Source organism: Bactrocera dorsalis, chromosome 4, assembly GCF_023373825.1.
Source record: "Bactrocera dorsalis isolate Fly_Bdor chromosome 4, ASM2337382v1, whole genome shotgun sequence".
Lineage (NCBI taxonomy): Eukaryota > Metazoa > Arthropoda > Insecta > Diptera > Tephritidae > Bactrocera > Bactrocera dorsalis.
In genome coordinates, this window is record NC_064306.1 from 51,738,107 (window position 1) to 51,752,786 (window position 14,680).

At 39.4% G+C, this 14,680-nt stretch overlaps 1 protein-coding gene and 1 pseudogene across 1 annotated transcript in view; one reads left to right on the forward strand and one right to left on the reverse strand.

The window, feature by feature from the left end:
* The window catches only part of LOC105227479 (potassium voltage-gated channel protein Shaker), a 541,010-nt gene that overhangs the window by 462,949 nt on the left and 63,381 nt on the right, over nucleotides 1-14,680 (reverse strand). The gene's annotated exons all lie outside the window — the stretch shown is intronic.
* Nucleotides 657-3,438, forward strand: LOC105227521 (toll-like receptor Tollo; annotated as a pseudogene).

Consider the following 14,680-nt stretch of genomic DNA (forward strand, 5'->3'; position numbering starts at 1 on the left):
TCAAGGATAGACCATATGAGTTGTAGCCACGGGCAACATTTTAAAGAGACAATTTTGAAAAAATAAAAAAATGAGATGCCAAGAAATGCCCTTTCGAAGGATAATGAACATTTCCCATTAAATTTGAATTTCTGTGTTTTATCTTTAAATGAGAAGGGAACCTGAAAATGAATCACCCTTTAGAAACATTAAAACAGAAACTGGGAAATGGTGCATAACCTTAAACGAGACGAGACCAATTCACGTTTACTACAGTAAGAAAAGTCTTACCAATATATACTTATCCGAAATGAAAAAATCCCATACTCCACTTCAGCGAAATACCTTATCATGGCGCTGAGACAGCTTTTCGTCTAAAGTGCAAAGATCAAACACAAAAAAAAGATGCAAAGCTAAACTTAAATTATAACTAAACAAGCTTTTTTAGTTGCTTTAAGTTTGTAAAAAAGTTTAACGCATATTGAAATCACGTAATACCAACTGATCAAATTTGACTCGGACTGGTCCTTTTAAACTTCACACGCTAACCGAACGAATCGATAAAGAAAATTTTCCTACATTGATATAATCTTATTTTAGGTTAGTATATAGTTCGATTTTTACATGGAACCTATTTGAGGGCGATAATAATGAAAATCTGCTTTACATTCGTCAGCCCTTCACATTTTCCTAAACACTTTAAATATATTTCCGTGAAATTATATTAAAAATGCGATTCATAAGTATTCACACAATTAATTATCTTTACGCACAATCCGCAAACCGTCAATCAGTCACGCTTTCACACCGGTCTCATTCACTAAAGCACTCAATATAATTGAATGTACATCTTTATTATTTATTAATAAAGCGATTATTTGTTAACCGCTAATTATTGTAGAGCCTAGTGATTAGAGCGAGAGGGAAGAATATTCAATACTTGCTAACGTCAATCAAGCGCTCGAGCAGATTCACAAAATGAAACGAAACCCATTGTATGCAACTAACACTATGTGGAGACCACAAGAATACCTTCACAGCATTGCAATTACAAAGTTCAGTTCATCTCCTCCACGCTACGTGTACGGAACCATAATTGTTGCCTCAGAAAATGAGGCAGTCGGAGTTAGTCTTGGTCATTTTAGTGGTTATTTCATATTTTCACATACTGCATGCTATAGAGTTCGATGAAGATATTGTACCAGCAATAACCGCCGAAGACTGCGCAAGTATCACAGCGCTTGGTAACTGTGACTGCGTCCGTGATGTGAACAATTCGACCGAAATAATATGTGCCTCGTCCGCAGTAAATATTTCTGTTAACAATATGAATGGTGTGGAATTAAAATGTGGCGATGATTTTCATGTGAATAAGATCTCAAATTTACCACATTTGGGTACGCTACGAGAAACCACCTCTACAACCACATACAACTGTATGCACATCACCGATCTGCTAGCCCAGTTGGCGCTAACGCCGAGATCAACACTGAATGTACATGGTTTAAAGATGAAACAACTAACGCTCGAGGTTTTCCGAAGTGATTTCAATCGTTTACGCAAAGTGACCACCTTAGAGTTACGCGCTGATACGAACCCGCCAAGCTTCAACGAGTTAAAGTTGCCGCGGCAGGAACTTGCTGCTGATTTACTTACACCAATGCCCGATCTTTTTGCAATCACAATCGACTTGAACTTCACGCAATTGCCGACTGGTCTATTCAAGCCGGTGCCAAATATTAATGACATCACTTTGATCGGTGAGCTATTGACATTTCCGAGTGATACATTTCAGTACTTGCGACGCCTACGTCAGCTCTCCTTCCGAGGACATTATTTCAAGAATCGTTTGGGTGATAATATATTTCAGAATTTAACAATGATTAGAGGACTTTACTTGAGAAATTGCAGCATAATGGCACTTCCCGAACATATATTTGCGCCACTGAAGATGTTAAGGAATCTCAATTTAATGAGCAATCAATTGAGTGAGCTGCCGTCTAAACTTTTAGCACAGCAGAAAGGTCTACAAACATTGAATTTGGGTAACAATCGCATCGAAGTCATACCGCTGAGATTTTTTGACGCAACTACCAACCTAGTGAAGCTGACATTGAGTCACAATCGTTTACGACATTTGGCTGCTGATGTGCTACCGCCCTTGACATCCCTAATCGAACTAGAGGTCGACAGCAATGAACTGCGCACAATCGCCTCGCATACCTTCGCCAAACCCAACCGTTTAATAAAGCTCGATCTCACAAATAATCAACTCGATTGGGCAGCTGATGAAGATTGCGCGATATTCGAAGGTCTGCAACGCCTACAACGTCTGCTGTTGCGCAATAACTCATTACATTATCTCTGCGATCGGCTGGGCTCCAGCAATCACTCGACTAATGCACTCTCCGACCTCGATGTGCGTCAAAATCAGCTTAAACTAATCGGTGCACAATTAATTGACACACTGAATACGAGTGAGTCCTTCACCGCCGTCCATCTTTCGTAGAATCCATGGGATTGTAACTGTAGTGCTCAGCCGTTACTTAACTTTGTCAAGAACAATCGCAGGCGGCTCGGTGATGCGGATGACATGCGCTGCGAGAATCCACAGTTGGCGCGTCTACTTGATCTCTCCTTCCGCGATTTTTGCCTGCCAGAGGTGGGTGTGCGTACTGTTTTGGTGATCATTTTGGTTTGTGTAATAGCGTTGGGCCTGACACTCACCACCACGGCGCTGTGTTACTACAAATACCGCATCGAATTGAAAATCTGGCTCTATGCGCATCGCTTGTGCTTGTGCTGTGTGAGCGAACGGCATGTGGATCGTGAACGCAAGTGGGATGCTTTCATCTCTTATTCACATCACGATGAAGAGTTTGTGGAGAAGGAACTAGTGCCGGGATTGGAGCAAGGTACGCCGCCTTTTAAGGTCTGTATACATGTACGTGATTGGTTGGCGGGCGCTTATATACCCGAACAGATTATTGACTCGGTCGAGCAGTCGCGTCGTACAATTATCGTGTTATCACAGCATTTTATCGAATCCGACTGGGCTCAGATGGAGTTTCGCACAGCACATCAGTGCGCCGTGAATGAGGGTCGCTCGCGTATTATCCTTGTGGTTCATGGTGAAATTAAAGAAACGGAGTTGTTGGATTCAGATCTGAGAGCCTATCTGAAGATGAACACCTATCTAAAGTGGGGCGATCCGTGGTTTTGGCGTAAACTTCGGTATGCAATGCCGCATGAACGGCGCGGCGAACTGCAGGTCAACAGCAGTGGGGAGGAATTGGAGAAAATTTAGACACGGACAATGTATGTTGAGCATTAAAAATGTTTAACTGCTAACATTTTAGGTTTTTAAATATTCGTTTGTAATAATATTAAATATTTCTTTCAAAAGTATAATGATTAGATCTTACTTGTTGTGTTGTTTGGAAACCTTTGATTTTATGTAAAAGCGCTTACCTGAAATAAAAGAGAAAAGGAATTAATGCAAGCTTTTTTGGCTTTCAAGATGCTTTGAAGCGGCATTTCACATATGTAAGTAGCTCTAAATAAGTAAGTTAAGGAAGGAGGTGACAAAAGGAGTCAGGCGACTACACTTTAACTTTACAGAGATTTCCCAAATAGCTGAATTTAGTTAACCAATGCCAAGCGCTTATTAAATTTTCCGTAAAATTAAATATAATAAGGAGCGTCAGTAAAAATTGAGTCACAACATTTATAACATGCATTTCTTTACAACATTTTTGGTGGTATTTATCGCTCAGATATAATATGGAGCAGGTGAGTGTGCTCCTGTAATAAGCAGGCAGACAGCGTATGCTATTGTTCTCTCATATAAACACGTGTTGCACCTTATTTCTGCTTCCAGGTTTCATTTTTCTTCCGTTCCCTTTTAAGTGGCAGCCCGTGAAATTTCCGTCTGATGAGCGCACAGATACTTTTATACATACAACACAAAGATTCTTAAACATTGTTGCGGCTTTTGAAAAAATGAATGAAGGTCCCTACTTAAATGTAATGTCTTGCATCTTAACGGTAATGACCAATCATAAATCTTCGCCAGTTTGTGTTTGCGTTATGCTTTAATGTCGGCTGGTGTTTCGAAGCGAAAAATTATTTCAATTTCAGTGTTGTTAGATTAATTGATTCCTCTTAATCAATTTTTCTGCTTAACCAAGGCGACCAGTCAACTTCTCCATTTTAATGAATTGTTTTTCATACTGTTATGAACAATCCTTTTTAAGCCAGACGAAAAACGCGTATAGTTGAATATGAGTTATTGGCTCCGCTATTTTACCTGAATGTTTATAAGTTTGAAATCCCATCGAGCGGTACATTGAAGAAAAAAGTGTTCAGCAGAGAGTTCCTTATACCTCTTACGATTTACGATTGGCGAGAAGGACCTTATTTCCCCGAGAGCTGCTGGTAGTTGACCTACTCTTGCTGAAATGGACTGAGGCCCAACAATCCAGTACTGAACTAAAAGACGTCAACGGAGCTCTTACCCGTTCCCATGCCACAGTTATTGGGAATGAAGTATCTGTCTTCCAATTTCTCTCAGTACCGCTGTCAGCAGGCTCTCAAACCTATCTAATCGTAAAATAATTCAATACTAGAATCTGGACATAACTTCATTAGGCTTGAGCGGACAGTCTGCGAACTCAAGGCTAATATCGCTGCATTACTATTGAAGTGGATAGTCACCACTGTGAAGGAGACTGTGGTGCTAAGCACTGGATCTATTGCTAACTTTATGTCAGCCACCTTCGCTTGGAAGACGTTAAAGCAGTCAGGAAGTTTAAACCTAGAGCTGATGGAAAAGTCCGACAGTATACTCCCCCATTGACCCTTCTCGAACGCTTTAGTTAACCGTAAAAAGCTTACCGCTTCTCTCCTCTTTCGAATCGCGTATATGAGAATAAAAATGATAGCCAGGGCAAAACTCGGCTACCTCGTAATTGATATTTTTGTAATGAAATCGATGTATGTTAGAATTCTAGAGTATCCTGGCTCACATTCATAATTAATCCTAGGTACACATATCAATAAGTAAATGGAAGTTATCCTGGTGCCCGACGATTGGAATTTAAGTCTGCTTTGTCCAATCCACAAAAAGTGGAACCCCACAATAATATCGCATATAAGGTCTTAACGAGCATAATATTTGAAAGGCTGGAGCTTACCGTCAACGAACTGATTGGACCTTATCAAAGTGGCTTTAGACCTGGAAAATCTGCAATAGACAAGATTTTCACCATGCGCCAAATCTTGAAAAAGACCTGCGAAAGGAAAATCGACACACCACATCTTCGTCGATTTTAACCTTTATGTGCTCGGTAGTCTACGTTTGTAGCATTCTTGCAGAAAAAGTTGATTTAAAAAAAATTTTCCATAACAACATGGTCCGAAATTTTCAGTAGCTTCCTAAAAATCAATTCTAAGCAGCTTTGGCTACTAAGACTTTAAAAAAATAGTTTACAGCACTCCCCAGACCCTACTTTTCAAAATGACCATCTCCTGGAGGTTAGTCTACAAATGTAGACACCATGTAAAATGTGTGAAAATTCCCATCACTCTTCCACTCAACTATAATTTTTTAAATGCGATTTTTAAATAAGTAGGCTCTGCTTGCGTTACAGACTTTTTAGAGTGTTTCGCAGTAGCAATAATTGTTTTTGCAGTGATTTATATTTAATATTTATATTGTGGTGATCAGTTTTGCATTGCTTCTCAAACATTTCTTGGTGCATAATAATTTTAAGTATTTGGAGAAACAACAATAAATATGTCTGGACATGCCTCAAACCGTCCGAAATTAGTCTTTAAACCGTAAGTCTATCTTTTTCCATGATATGGATTATATACAAGAAAATTGTAAACACAGGCTAGGGTACGAAGAGCTTCAAAACCATATTGAGAATTTATTGAGTGAGGTTGATGAAGAAGCAGAAGAGGACCTAGATTTTGATGATTCTACTGATGATGACGTACCACCTGGTATAAATCCCGAAGAATCTGATGCTGAAAACGAAATGATACTTGAAGAAGACGATATTCGATCCGATGAGCAGATAGAAGGCGTATTGGTTGAAGCTGATTACGAGGAAGAGATGGATTTCGAGGGGGAGGCAGATGAAGAGCGTCTTGGTTCGCTGCTTTCAAAAGACAAAAAAATGGGAAAAACTGTTATACAAATTTTCAGTACGCCCTTGACAAATGCTATTGTACATGGGAAGTACGAGTAAAACAAGCCACAGTATATTCTTGACTACAACGCTACCAAAGGAGGCGTCGATGCAATGGATAAAATGCTTTCAGCATACTCTACTAAACGGAAAATTTTACGTTGGCCTTTAGCAATGTCGGATTCAGTATATGTATATTCGGAAAACAACGACCATAACCACAAACAGACAAACGATGAAAGTTCCTGCGATGCCTTGAAAAACAGCTTTTTATGCCAGCAATTGAACAGCGCTCTGAAAATCCAAGGGTATTAGACCATGCTCCAACACGCCTGGCTATTGAAATGGCAATGGGTAGTTCTCCTGTTTCCGGCACTATTGCGAACCACTTGCCTGATATTTCTAACGGCTTTCAACCTATGCACCCTGTTCGTTGTCAAAATTATAAAGCTGGAAAGCGTAAAACCACACCAAGATTTGCAGTTGGCGTAAAAATGTGACACACATACCCCAACATATACTTTGGTTAAATGTTGTACCACGAATGATATTTTAATATTTTCAACATAACTATGTATCTAAAAATCATATATTACATAATAAATATGCATTCAAGTACAAAACTGTTCGTGCCAGTGCTTTTCTTCATATGTTGACATAGTTTTCCATACAAATACATAATTGCTACAAATGTAGACTTCCGACCGCCAACGTAAGTTTACAATCCCGAGCACATAAAGGTTAAAACCGCCTTCGACTGCACGAAAGCGAACTGCTCTTATGCCGCGATGTCTGAATTTGGTACGAGGGCTGCTATATATATTTCTGGCCTAGGCAACACTAAGTGTTACCAGGTGCAATCTGACATTTCCATTGGAAAGTTTGACATATTTTAGCATAACATCACTCAGAACGTTTTGTCATTTAATCGTGAATTGTTTTATTTACAGGGCATTAAAAAATTCATCTCGGCCAAAAAATGGAATTAACTCGTGAACATTTTCGTGCGATAATTTTTCACAACTTTCGACGTGGATTATCACGACAAGAGTGCGTCGATGAACTAAAATCTTTGTATGGCTATGAAGCAACATCCTATAGCACTGTGAAAAACTGGTACAACGAATTCAATCGTGGCCGACGCTCGCTCAAAGACGAATTCCGTGAAGGTCGTTCAAAAATAGCCGTTGTACCAGAAAACATCGATGCCGTACGTAGACGAGGACCTGGCTGCACTTGATATCTTGAACTGGCACCAAAATGCGAAAAGAAGAAACGAATCTACGCCAGTAAAGAAGAAGATGAAGATAAAGCTATCAGGGCGGGTGGAAGCTAAAGAGTTTGAGTTATTCTATATATTTCGACCCTCAAGAATATATCTAAAATGTCTAGCCGTCTTACTTAACAATACTGATATTCTAACATTTTAATGCAAATTATAAAATATTCGTTTGAGAGTGGCTAATGGATTTTTGGAAACATTTTTCAAAACTAATTGTAGATTTGCACTGTCACCTGACTTAACGATCTGTATAGGCTAAGAACTCAATTATTTCTTTACTTAATGTCAATCAATCATATGAAAGCTTCACCAGTGTAGAGTGTAGATAGTACTCAAACTATTACGAAATTTCTGTTGCTGTCACCGACCGGCTGGTGCAACAGTACTTCTTTACCGCACCCATTTTCAAACAAATATTCATTTTTTCGAGCCAAGAAAATGTCTAAATTATCTGCACGTAGTTAGTAGTACTCAGTGGCAGACGAGTTTGCTTCATTAGTCGTAGAAGCACAACCTAGGCGGTCCCACCAACCGCACCTAAGAGCTGTTAATGCTTCGCACGTACTCTGTAGCAAGAAGAGAACAATGCATGCACTAATATGTGTGTGTATGTGGAATAGTTACAGACAACTCGTGTTCCGTATGTTTTTTCTTATATTTTTAGTTTTCTTTCGCATACTTTTCAGGCAGACTGTGTGGCTTTTGTTATTTCCCACTTTTTGCACGCAGCGCAGCTTTTTTGTTGTCTCAATATCGCACGCATCTGCCGTTAAGTGCTTTTTTCGCGCCATCGTTGTTGTTGTTTTACAGCAAGTGTTTTCTCCACACATCACGCTTTTTTGCGCAGCGCCACCCCCCGCCGCCTATTGTTTATATTTCCTTTCAATTTACGCTCATTCATGAGTAAAGTGCTCATTCACACATTTCTTGCCCACCGCCTGCACGCCCCCCTCTCCACTCGCAGCATCCCTTCACCAAATATGCGATGCACCTACTCACATGCCACGCCCATACATGAACATTCCGTTATCCTTGCTGTCAGGCCTGTGCGCATAGTTTACGGTTACTCATACGCCCCGTTGTCTGGTCTTGTCTGCTTTTGGTCTTGGCACACTTCCATTGTTTGAGCACGTTGTTTTTGTTGCTTTTCTGTTCTTACTTTCAGTTTGCATCTATTTTTGCCGCACAAAAGGATTCCTCTTGAAAAATATTCTTTTGTTCCAAGTTGTCGCTTATCGCGTGCTTTTTTTCTCATTTTTTTCAAAGATAGTTCTGGTAGGCTTTGTTTACTCGTTTAGGGTGTTAGGAGAGGCGTTTGGTGATTTTCGCATAAATGTTAATGGCCAATTTTTTGTGAGTCAAGTGCAGCAGAGCGACAGAATAAGGGTTCAGTTGAGAAACCAATTTGGATGACAATTAACAGTTTTAAGACGAATTAATGCGGTTGACTCAGTTAGAAAGTGAAATTAAATTATGGCATCAAATTGCTTGTGTCAGGTGGTTTTTTGACCTTACTCTGTCTTTTGCAGTACCAAAAAAGGGAGCTAGAGAACAATTCCCCCTATTCCCATTATTTGAGCAGTCGCCTTAGAAAATAGAAAATGATATCAAGAGAAATTGAAGCTTGGTCCAAATCAAGCCAAAACTTATTTGATATGATCTCCACATGAAATGAACGTCGGTCAACAGGTCATCGTCTTATGACGTATTTAAAGTAGATTAGTCTGAAGAGTTGAAGAAGATAAACTTATAATAATATAAATAATAATTTCATACTGTACCGATTTTTCCCTACGATTGTAATTCCATACAAAAAAAAGTTCTATACGTTGGATTTAATGATAGGACTAGAAACAAGGGCAACAATGCTTCAGAAAAACGATTGCTCATAGACTACATTTTGAACCATGTAGTTGAAAGTGTAGACCTGTTATTAACTGCTTATCACAAGTAAGTTGGTGCTTTACTGAGTGGGGTATTCTAGACCAGGGTAAATACCTTTTGAAAAAAAAAAAATGAAATTCATAGTAGGTCAAAACCCTTCGGAAACGAAAGATAAAATAACAAACATTAAGATAAATAATTTTCGGTCGATCTGAGGTTGAGAAAAGCAATTGGAGGGGCGTGGCTGTATTTTTAACGGTTGGGAGATAGTATAAGAGAGCTTCACAGGTGACAAAATAAAAATTGGACAACAGGCGCGGGTTCGCCCGCTTTTAAGTGAAATCACTCGTCACTCGCCCGACCGATTTAAACCAAATTCGGTATATGACATTGTAGTGACATTCATATGTCAAAATGTGAAAATGAGCGAAATCGGACTAAAACTACGCCTACTTCCCATATAAAATATTTTTAAATTCTATTCGACTGTTCCCGTGGGTACCGAATATGTGAAGCCTATACTTGACTTTTACCGAAAATATCGGTCAATGTGTGACCAGAGAGAACCGTTTTCTGAGAATAATACAGCGAAGCCAGGTCCTTCTCCACCTGTTCTCTTCATAGGAGTGGAGGTCTTCCTCTGCTTTTCCCGGCAGGTATTGCGTCGAATAATTTCAAAGCTGTAGTGTTTTCGCCCATACGTATGACAGCTTAGCCGCTGTCTCTTAATTAGCTGAACTATGTCAATGTCGTCGTATATCTCATGCGGCTCATCGTTCCATCGAATGCGATATTCGCCGTGTCCAACGCGCAAAGAACCATAAATCTTTCGCAGAACCTTTCACTCGAACTTAGGAATGTCAACTCATCAGTTGTTGACATCGTCCAACACGTCCTCCGCACCGTATACCAGGCCGGGGCTGATGAGTGACTTGTAGAGTTTTGTCTTTGTTCATTGAGAGAGAACTTTACTTCTCAATTGCCTACTCAATCGGAAATAACACCAGTTGGCAGCATTTATTTAGCGTTGGATTTCGAGGCTGCTGTTGTTGTTGGTGCTAATGCTGGTTCCAAGATAGACGCAATTATCCACGACTTCGAAGATATGACTGCCAACAGTGACGTGGGAGCCAAGTCGCAAGTACGACGACTGTTTGTTTGATGACAGGAGATATATCGTCTTGCCCTCTTTCACTACCAGACCCATTTACTCGTATAGAAGATTGTATCTTCTTTTTTCAGAAGCTCGAATTTCTCCAGGAATGGATTGAAGAAGTCGCACGATAGGGAAACGCCTTGTTTGAAACCTCGTTTGGCATGAACGGCTCAAAAAGGTTCTTCTTGATCCTGGCAGAGCTTTGGATATTGACCTCATGTTCAATCAAAAACTCTGAAGTCAAAATATCATTTTTTTTTTGGCTTTGTGTTCGTGAAAGTCCATACTTTCTGATGGTATAAACCACCATTAAAAAGGTTAACGACCAACATCTAGAGGGATAACAGTGTGGCGTCACTGGACTGGACTTTGAAGGCACACCTAAGCAGTTTTGTGAAGCGTTCAGGGCATGTTGTTGGTACTTGAGATCCAACTACATGAGTTATCTGACTTAACAGCGGACTCCGTCGAATTTTAATATCAAACCCATCCATAGAAACCATCTTATTCAACAAGAAATTTGAAGAAAGTCAAAAATCTGGCAAAAACGTAAACGCAATTTATTATTAGGTATTGTAGGCTCGTCTTAAGCGCAGTTTTTGGACAGTTCTATATTTATTAATAATTTTTATAAAAAGTAGTTATTTCGAAGAGATAATTAAAATTTTCCACAATTTCCACAAATTTTTATTTTCGAGGCTAACCTTGACTTCCACTATAAAATGTGGCAAAGCTACATTGAGAAGCAAACAAAAGAGAATAAACATTTTCTAACGGCATTTAATTCTTTTAGTAACTGTGCATTCGGTCCAAAAAAGCTTTAAGTAGATTAAAATTCTAAAATTATAGAGATTCAGTTGGCATTCATTACATTTGACTCGGAAATGTTTTGCAGTAGTTGCATGCTACTTATGCAGCAGCTTTACTACGCCACTTGCAACAGCGCGACGCTGATGCCGCTTTACTTATGACTGCCGCAACAGCAGCAGCTCATTCCAACATTCACACACAGCTACAGATTTTCTACTTCGTTTGTGACATAGAATAGTTGATGCAGCGACGACATTAGCCTGATTTGTAATGCCACACAAGCCCCAGGCAGCAGCGACTTGCATGTAGTACATACACATACACACATGCATCCATGGCCACTGCTCTTGCTCCACATGTCGCAGAGCATCGTTTAGATTACACTTTCTCCGCCAAGGTGAACTCTGAGTTTACATTTAATGGATTTGTGTGCAAGTATGTGTGTGTTGCATCCACATTAGCATTTACATAGTATACATACATAGAAGGTGCATACAAATGTATTTACCTCTGCGTCTTTGCTTTCGCTTGTCTGTGCCTGTGCAGGCGTCATACACTCATATCCGGCAAGTGATTTCGAAATTTGATACTCCCAGCGGTGCTGAGCTCAATTTCACCGGTTGTCTACCATCAAGTAGATATATATGTTGCACATGCATTAGTCTATACCTAAATATAATTTAGGAAATGTATTTATAGAAGGTAGCTGGAAGATTTCATTATTTAATTGGTTTTCTGAAAAGTCCACAAGCCTCGGAAGTGTTATTAAGCGAAGGTCTATGTTTGTGGGAAATTCAGATTTTTAGAAAAGTTTTTCGATGGAGAAATACAACAATGCATGTCATTATAGACTGATTCAAAACCGCTGTTAAAATATATTTTTCAGTATTTTTAGCCTTTTTTTCTGATTTTTTTTAGTAAGACCTCTAATGCATTCGCATACATAGCGACTTCATTTCGATCAATCGACTGTGAAAGTAAGGTATATTTTGATTATAACGACTGATGTTCGTTCAAATAAAAGGGTTCCATATAAATATAAATTAATATTTAATTCATCTGATTCAATATTATCCTGAAATTCTTCCATTACAGTCGGAAAATGGGCAAAATCGGCCCACACTAACTTCCCAAATAACAAAATTCTAAATCCCAGTTCTTATTGCGAACCGAGAATATCGGTCAAACTGTCAGATTTACTATCAAAATTCGAAAAAGTTCTCCCGGCTTTGATCGTTGAAAGAGTGCGAGAGTATAAAATGTTCGGTTACATCTAGCTAAGTTCAGATGTTCTAAGTTCCTTACTTTTTGTTTTTTCAAGTCGAACATACTCTACAACTCGAAGCTCATTACAATTAAGAAGTTTCCATCTGGTTCGAAAACAAGTTCTAAGTTCTACTGCAAACGATCCACCGCGTTATTTTAGATGGTATTGGATGATCGAGCTAGAAATCGTAAGAGTTGACTAAATTTTGAATCCAATATATCGATCTAGATCTTAAGAAAATACGATTATATGGTATATATTACCAATAAGAGACATTTAGGTGATAAACTACAGGAAAATTCGAGAGCTATACTCGGACGATACCAAAAATCAAACCGCTTTCAAACACGTCAATTAACTGACGCAATTAAATCAATTCTCCTTCTTTGAGCTTTTCACCGAACCTTATACGCGGTGTCTAAATGAAGGAGGTTTCCCGAAAGTTTGAAAGAAACAGCGGTTGGTTCTTCTTCAAAAGCCCAACCAAATCGGAGAGTCGAGTGCGTATCGCCCATGATCGACACGGTGGCCAAAATATTGGAAAGACGGATTCGCACACGCCTAGAACGTCACCTAGAAAAAGAGTCTCCTGGGTTATCTGAAAACCAATTTGGATTCAGAAGACATCGGAAAAATTACGCAGTCGGAAAAGTGACGGGCATTGCCGTCGAGGCCGTAGAGGGCTAGGAATGGATGCATGGTGATAAAAAATACTGCACAGTTGTCTCGCTTGACGTGAAAAACGATTTAAACTCGGCATACTGGCAAAAAACACCCCGGGGTATCTGCTAAAGTCTATTATCAGCTATTTTTCGGACAGACTACTGCTGTACGATACCGACGCAAGTCCAAAAATCTACACGGTGACAGGTGGAGTACCACAATGTGCCGTACTAAGTCTATTACTATGTTCTGTACGATAGAATGTTATGATTACCGCTGACAAAAGGAGCACAGATAATTGGCTATGCGGTTAAGTAGAGTCTACTGTGAAACAAAAGTCATGAATAGGCGCATAGTGGTCAACGAGCGCAAAAAGGAGAGAAAAACAAGTCTCAATGATTGGCAAACTTATTAATAATGTACCGGAATGCCTTGATTGACTTGAAACACGATGAGACAAACTTCAACTTAACACAGGTCTTATCCCTTTCAGGGAATACGTGCACAAATTTGCCCACGATGACGAAACTCAATGTTCCTTCTGAGGAAACGCGGCAGAAAACGCAGAGCACATTTTACTCTCCTGCTCGAAAGGGTGACGTCCGCCAACATAGTGTGGGCTAAAATGAAAGAGTGGGCCGCAAAAGCGATTAGGGAACTCAGAATGAAAGAAAGGCAGTGGAGAAGTATAAGAACGTGATTAACCCTGGAAGTAGGATGTGAAGAGGCATTTATCACACAGCTTGGTCGTGCTTAACAGCAGTCCCGCAGGTCCAAATACAAGATTCACCAGCCGGAGTAAGGGGTTTAGTACGTAGGCATACTGTTTCGTAACAGAAAAACAAATGTGTTTAGATCAGATTAGTTAAGGTTTTGGGTTCAGTAACATTCATAGATAATATCTGATGAGAAATTAGGTGAAGAATATTTACTTTAAAATGACGATATACCCACTGGATCAAATAAGACTATACCATCATTCAAGCCTCCATATCTCAACGCTCCTGTGTCCAGTTTCAATTTCAACTCATAAGATTTCCCTGTATGAAAACGAATAGAGGGACTAAAGTAAGCGCGAATGCAGTCAATGTAAAACCAGCACGGCATGGAAATTTCAAATACAATAACATTTCAAAGTAGACACACACACACTCTCACATAAATATCTAAATAAATTTACATCAACACAAATTGCGCTTTCATCAAAATGCAAATTTTTCTCTTCGCACAACAGCACATCAAACAACATAATTAATGCTGCTGCTGTTGTTGTTGTTCGTATGCGCATTGTGTGCGTTTACTATTGTTTTCTTGTCTTACAAGCGCAACATATGTATTCACACACACATACATATATGCAAATGTAACTGTGGAAATGTGTTGTTAGAATGGCGAGCTTAATGCGTCTAACAACAACAATAATGATGGTTAAGATTTTACAT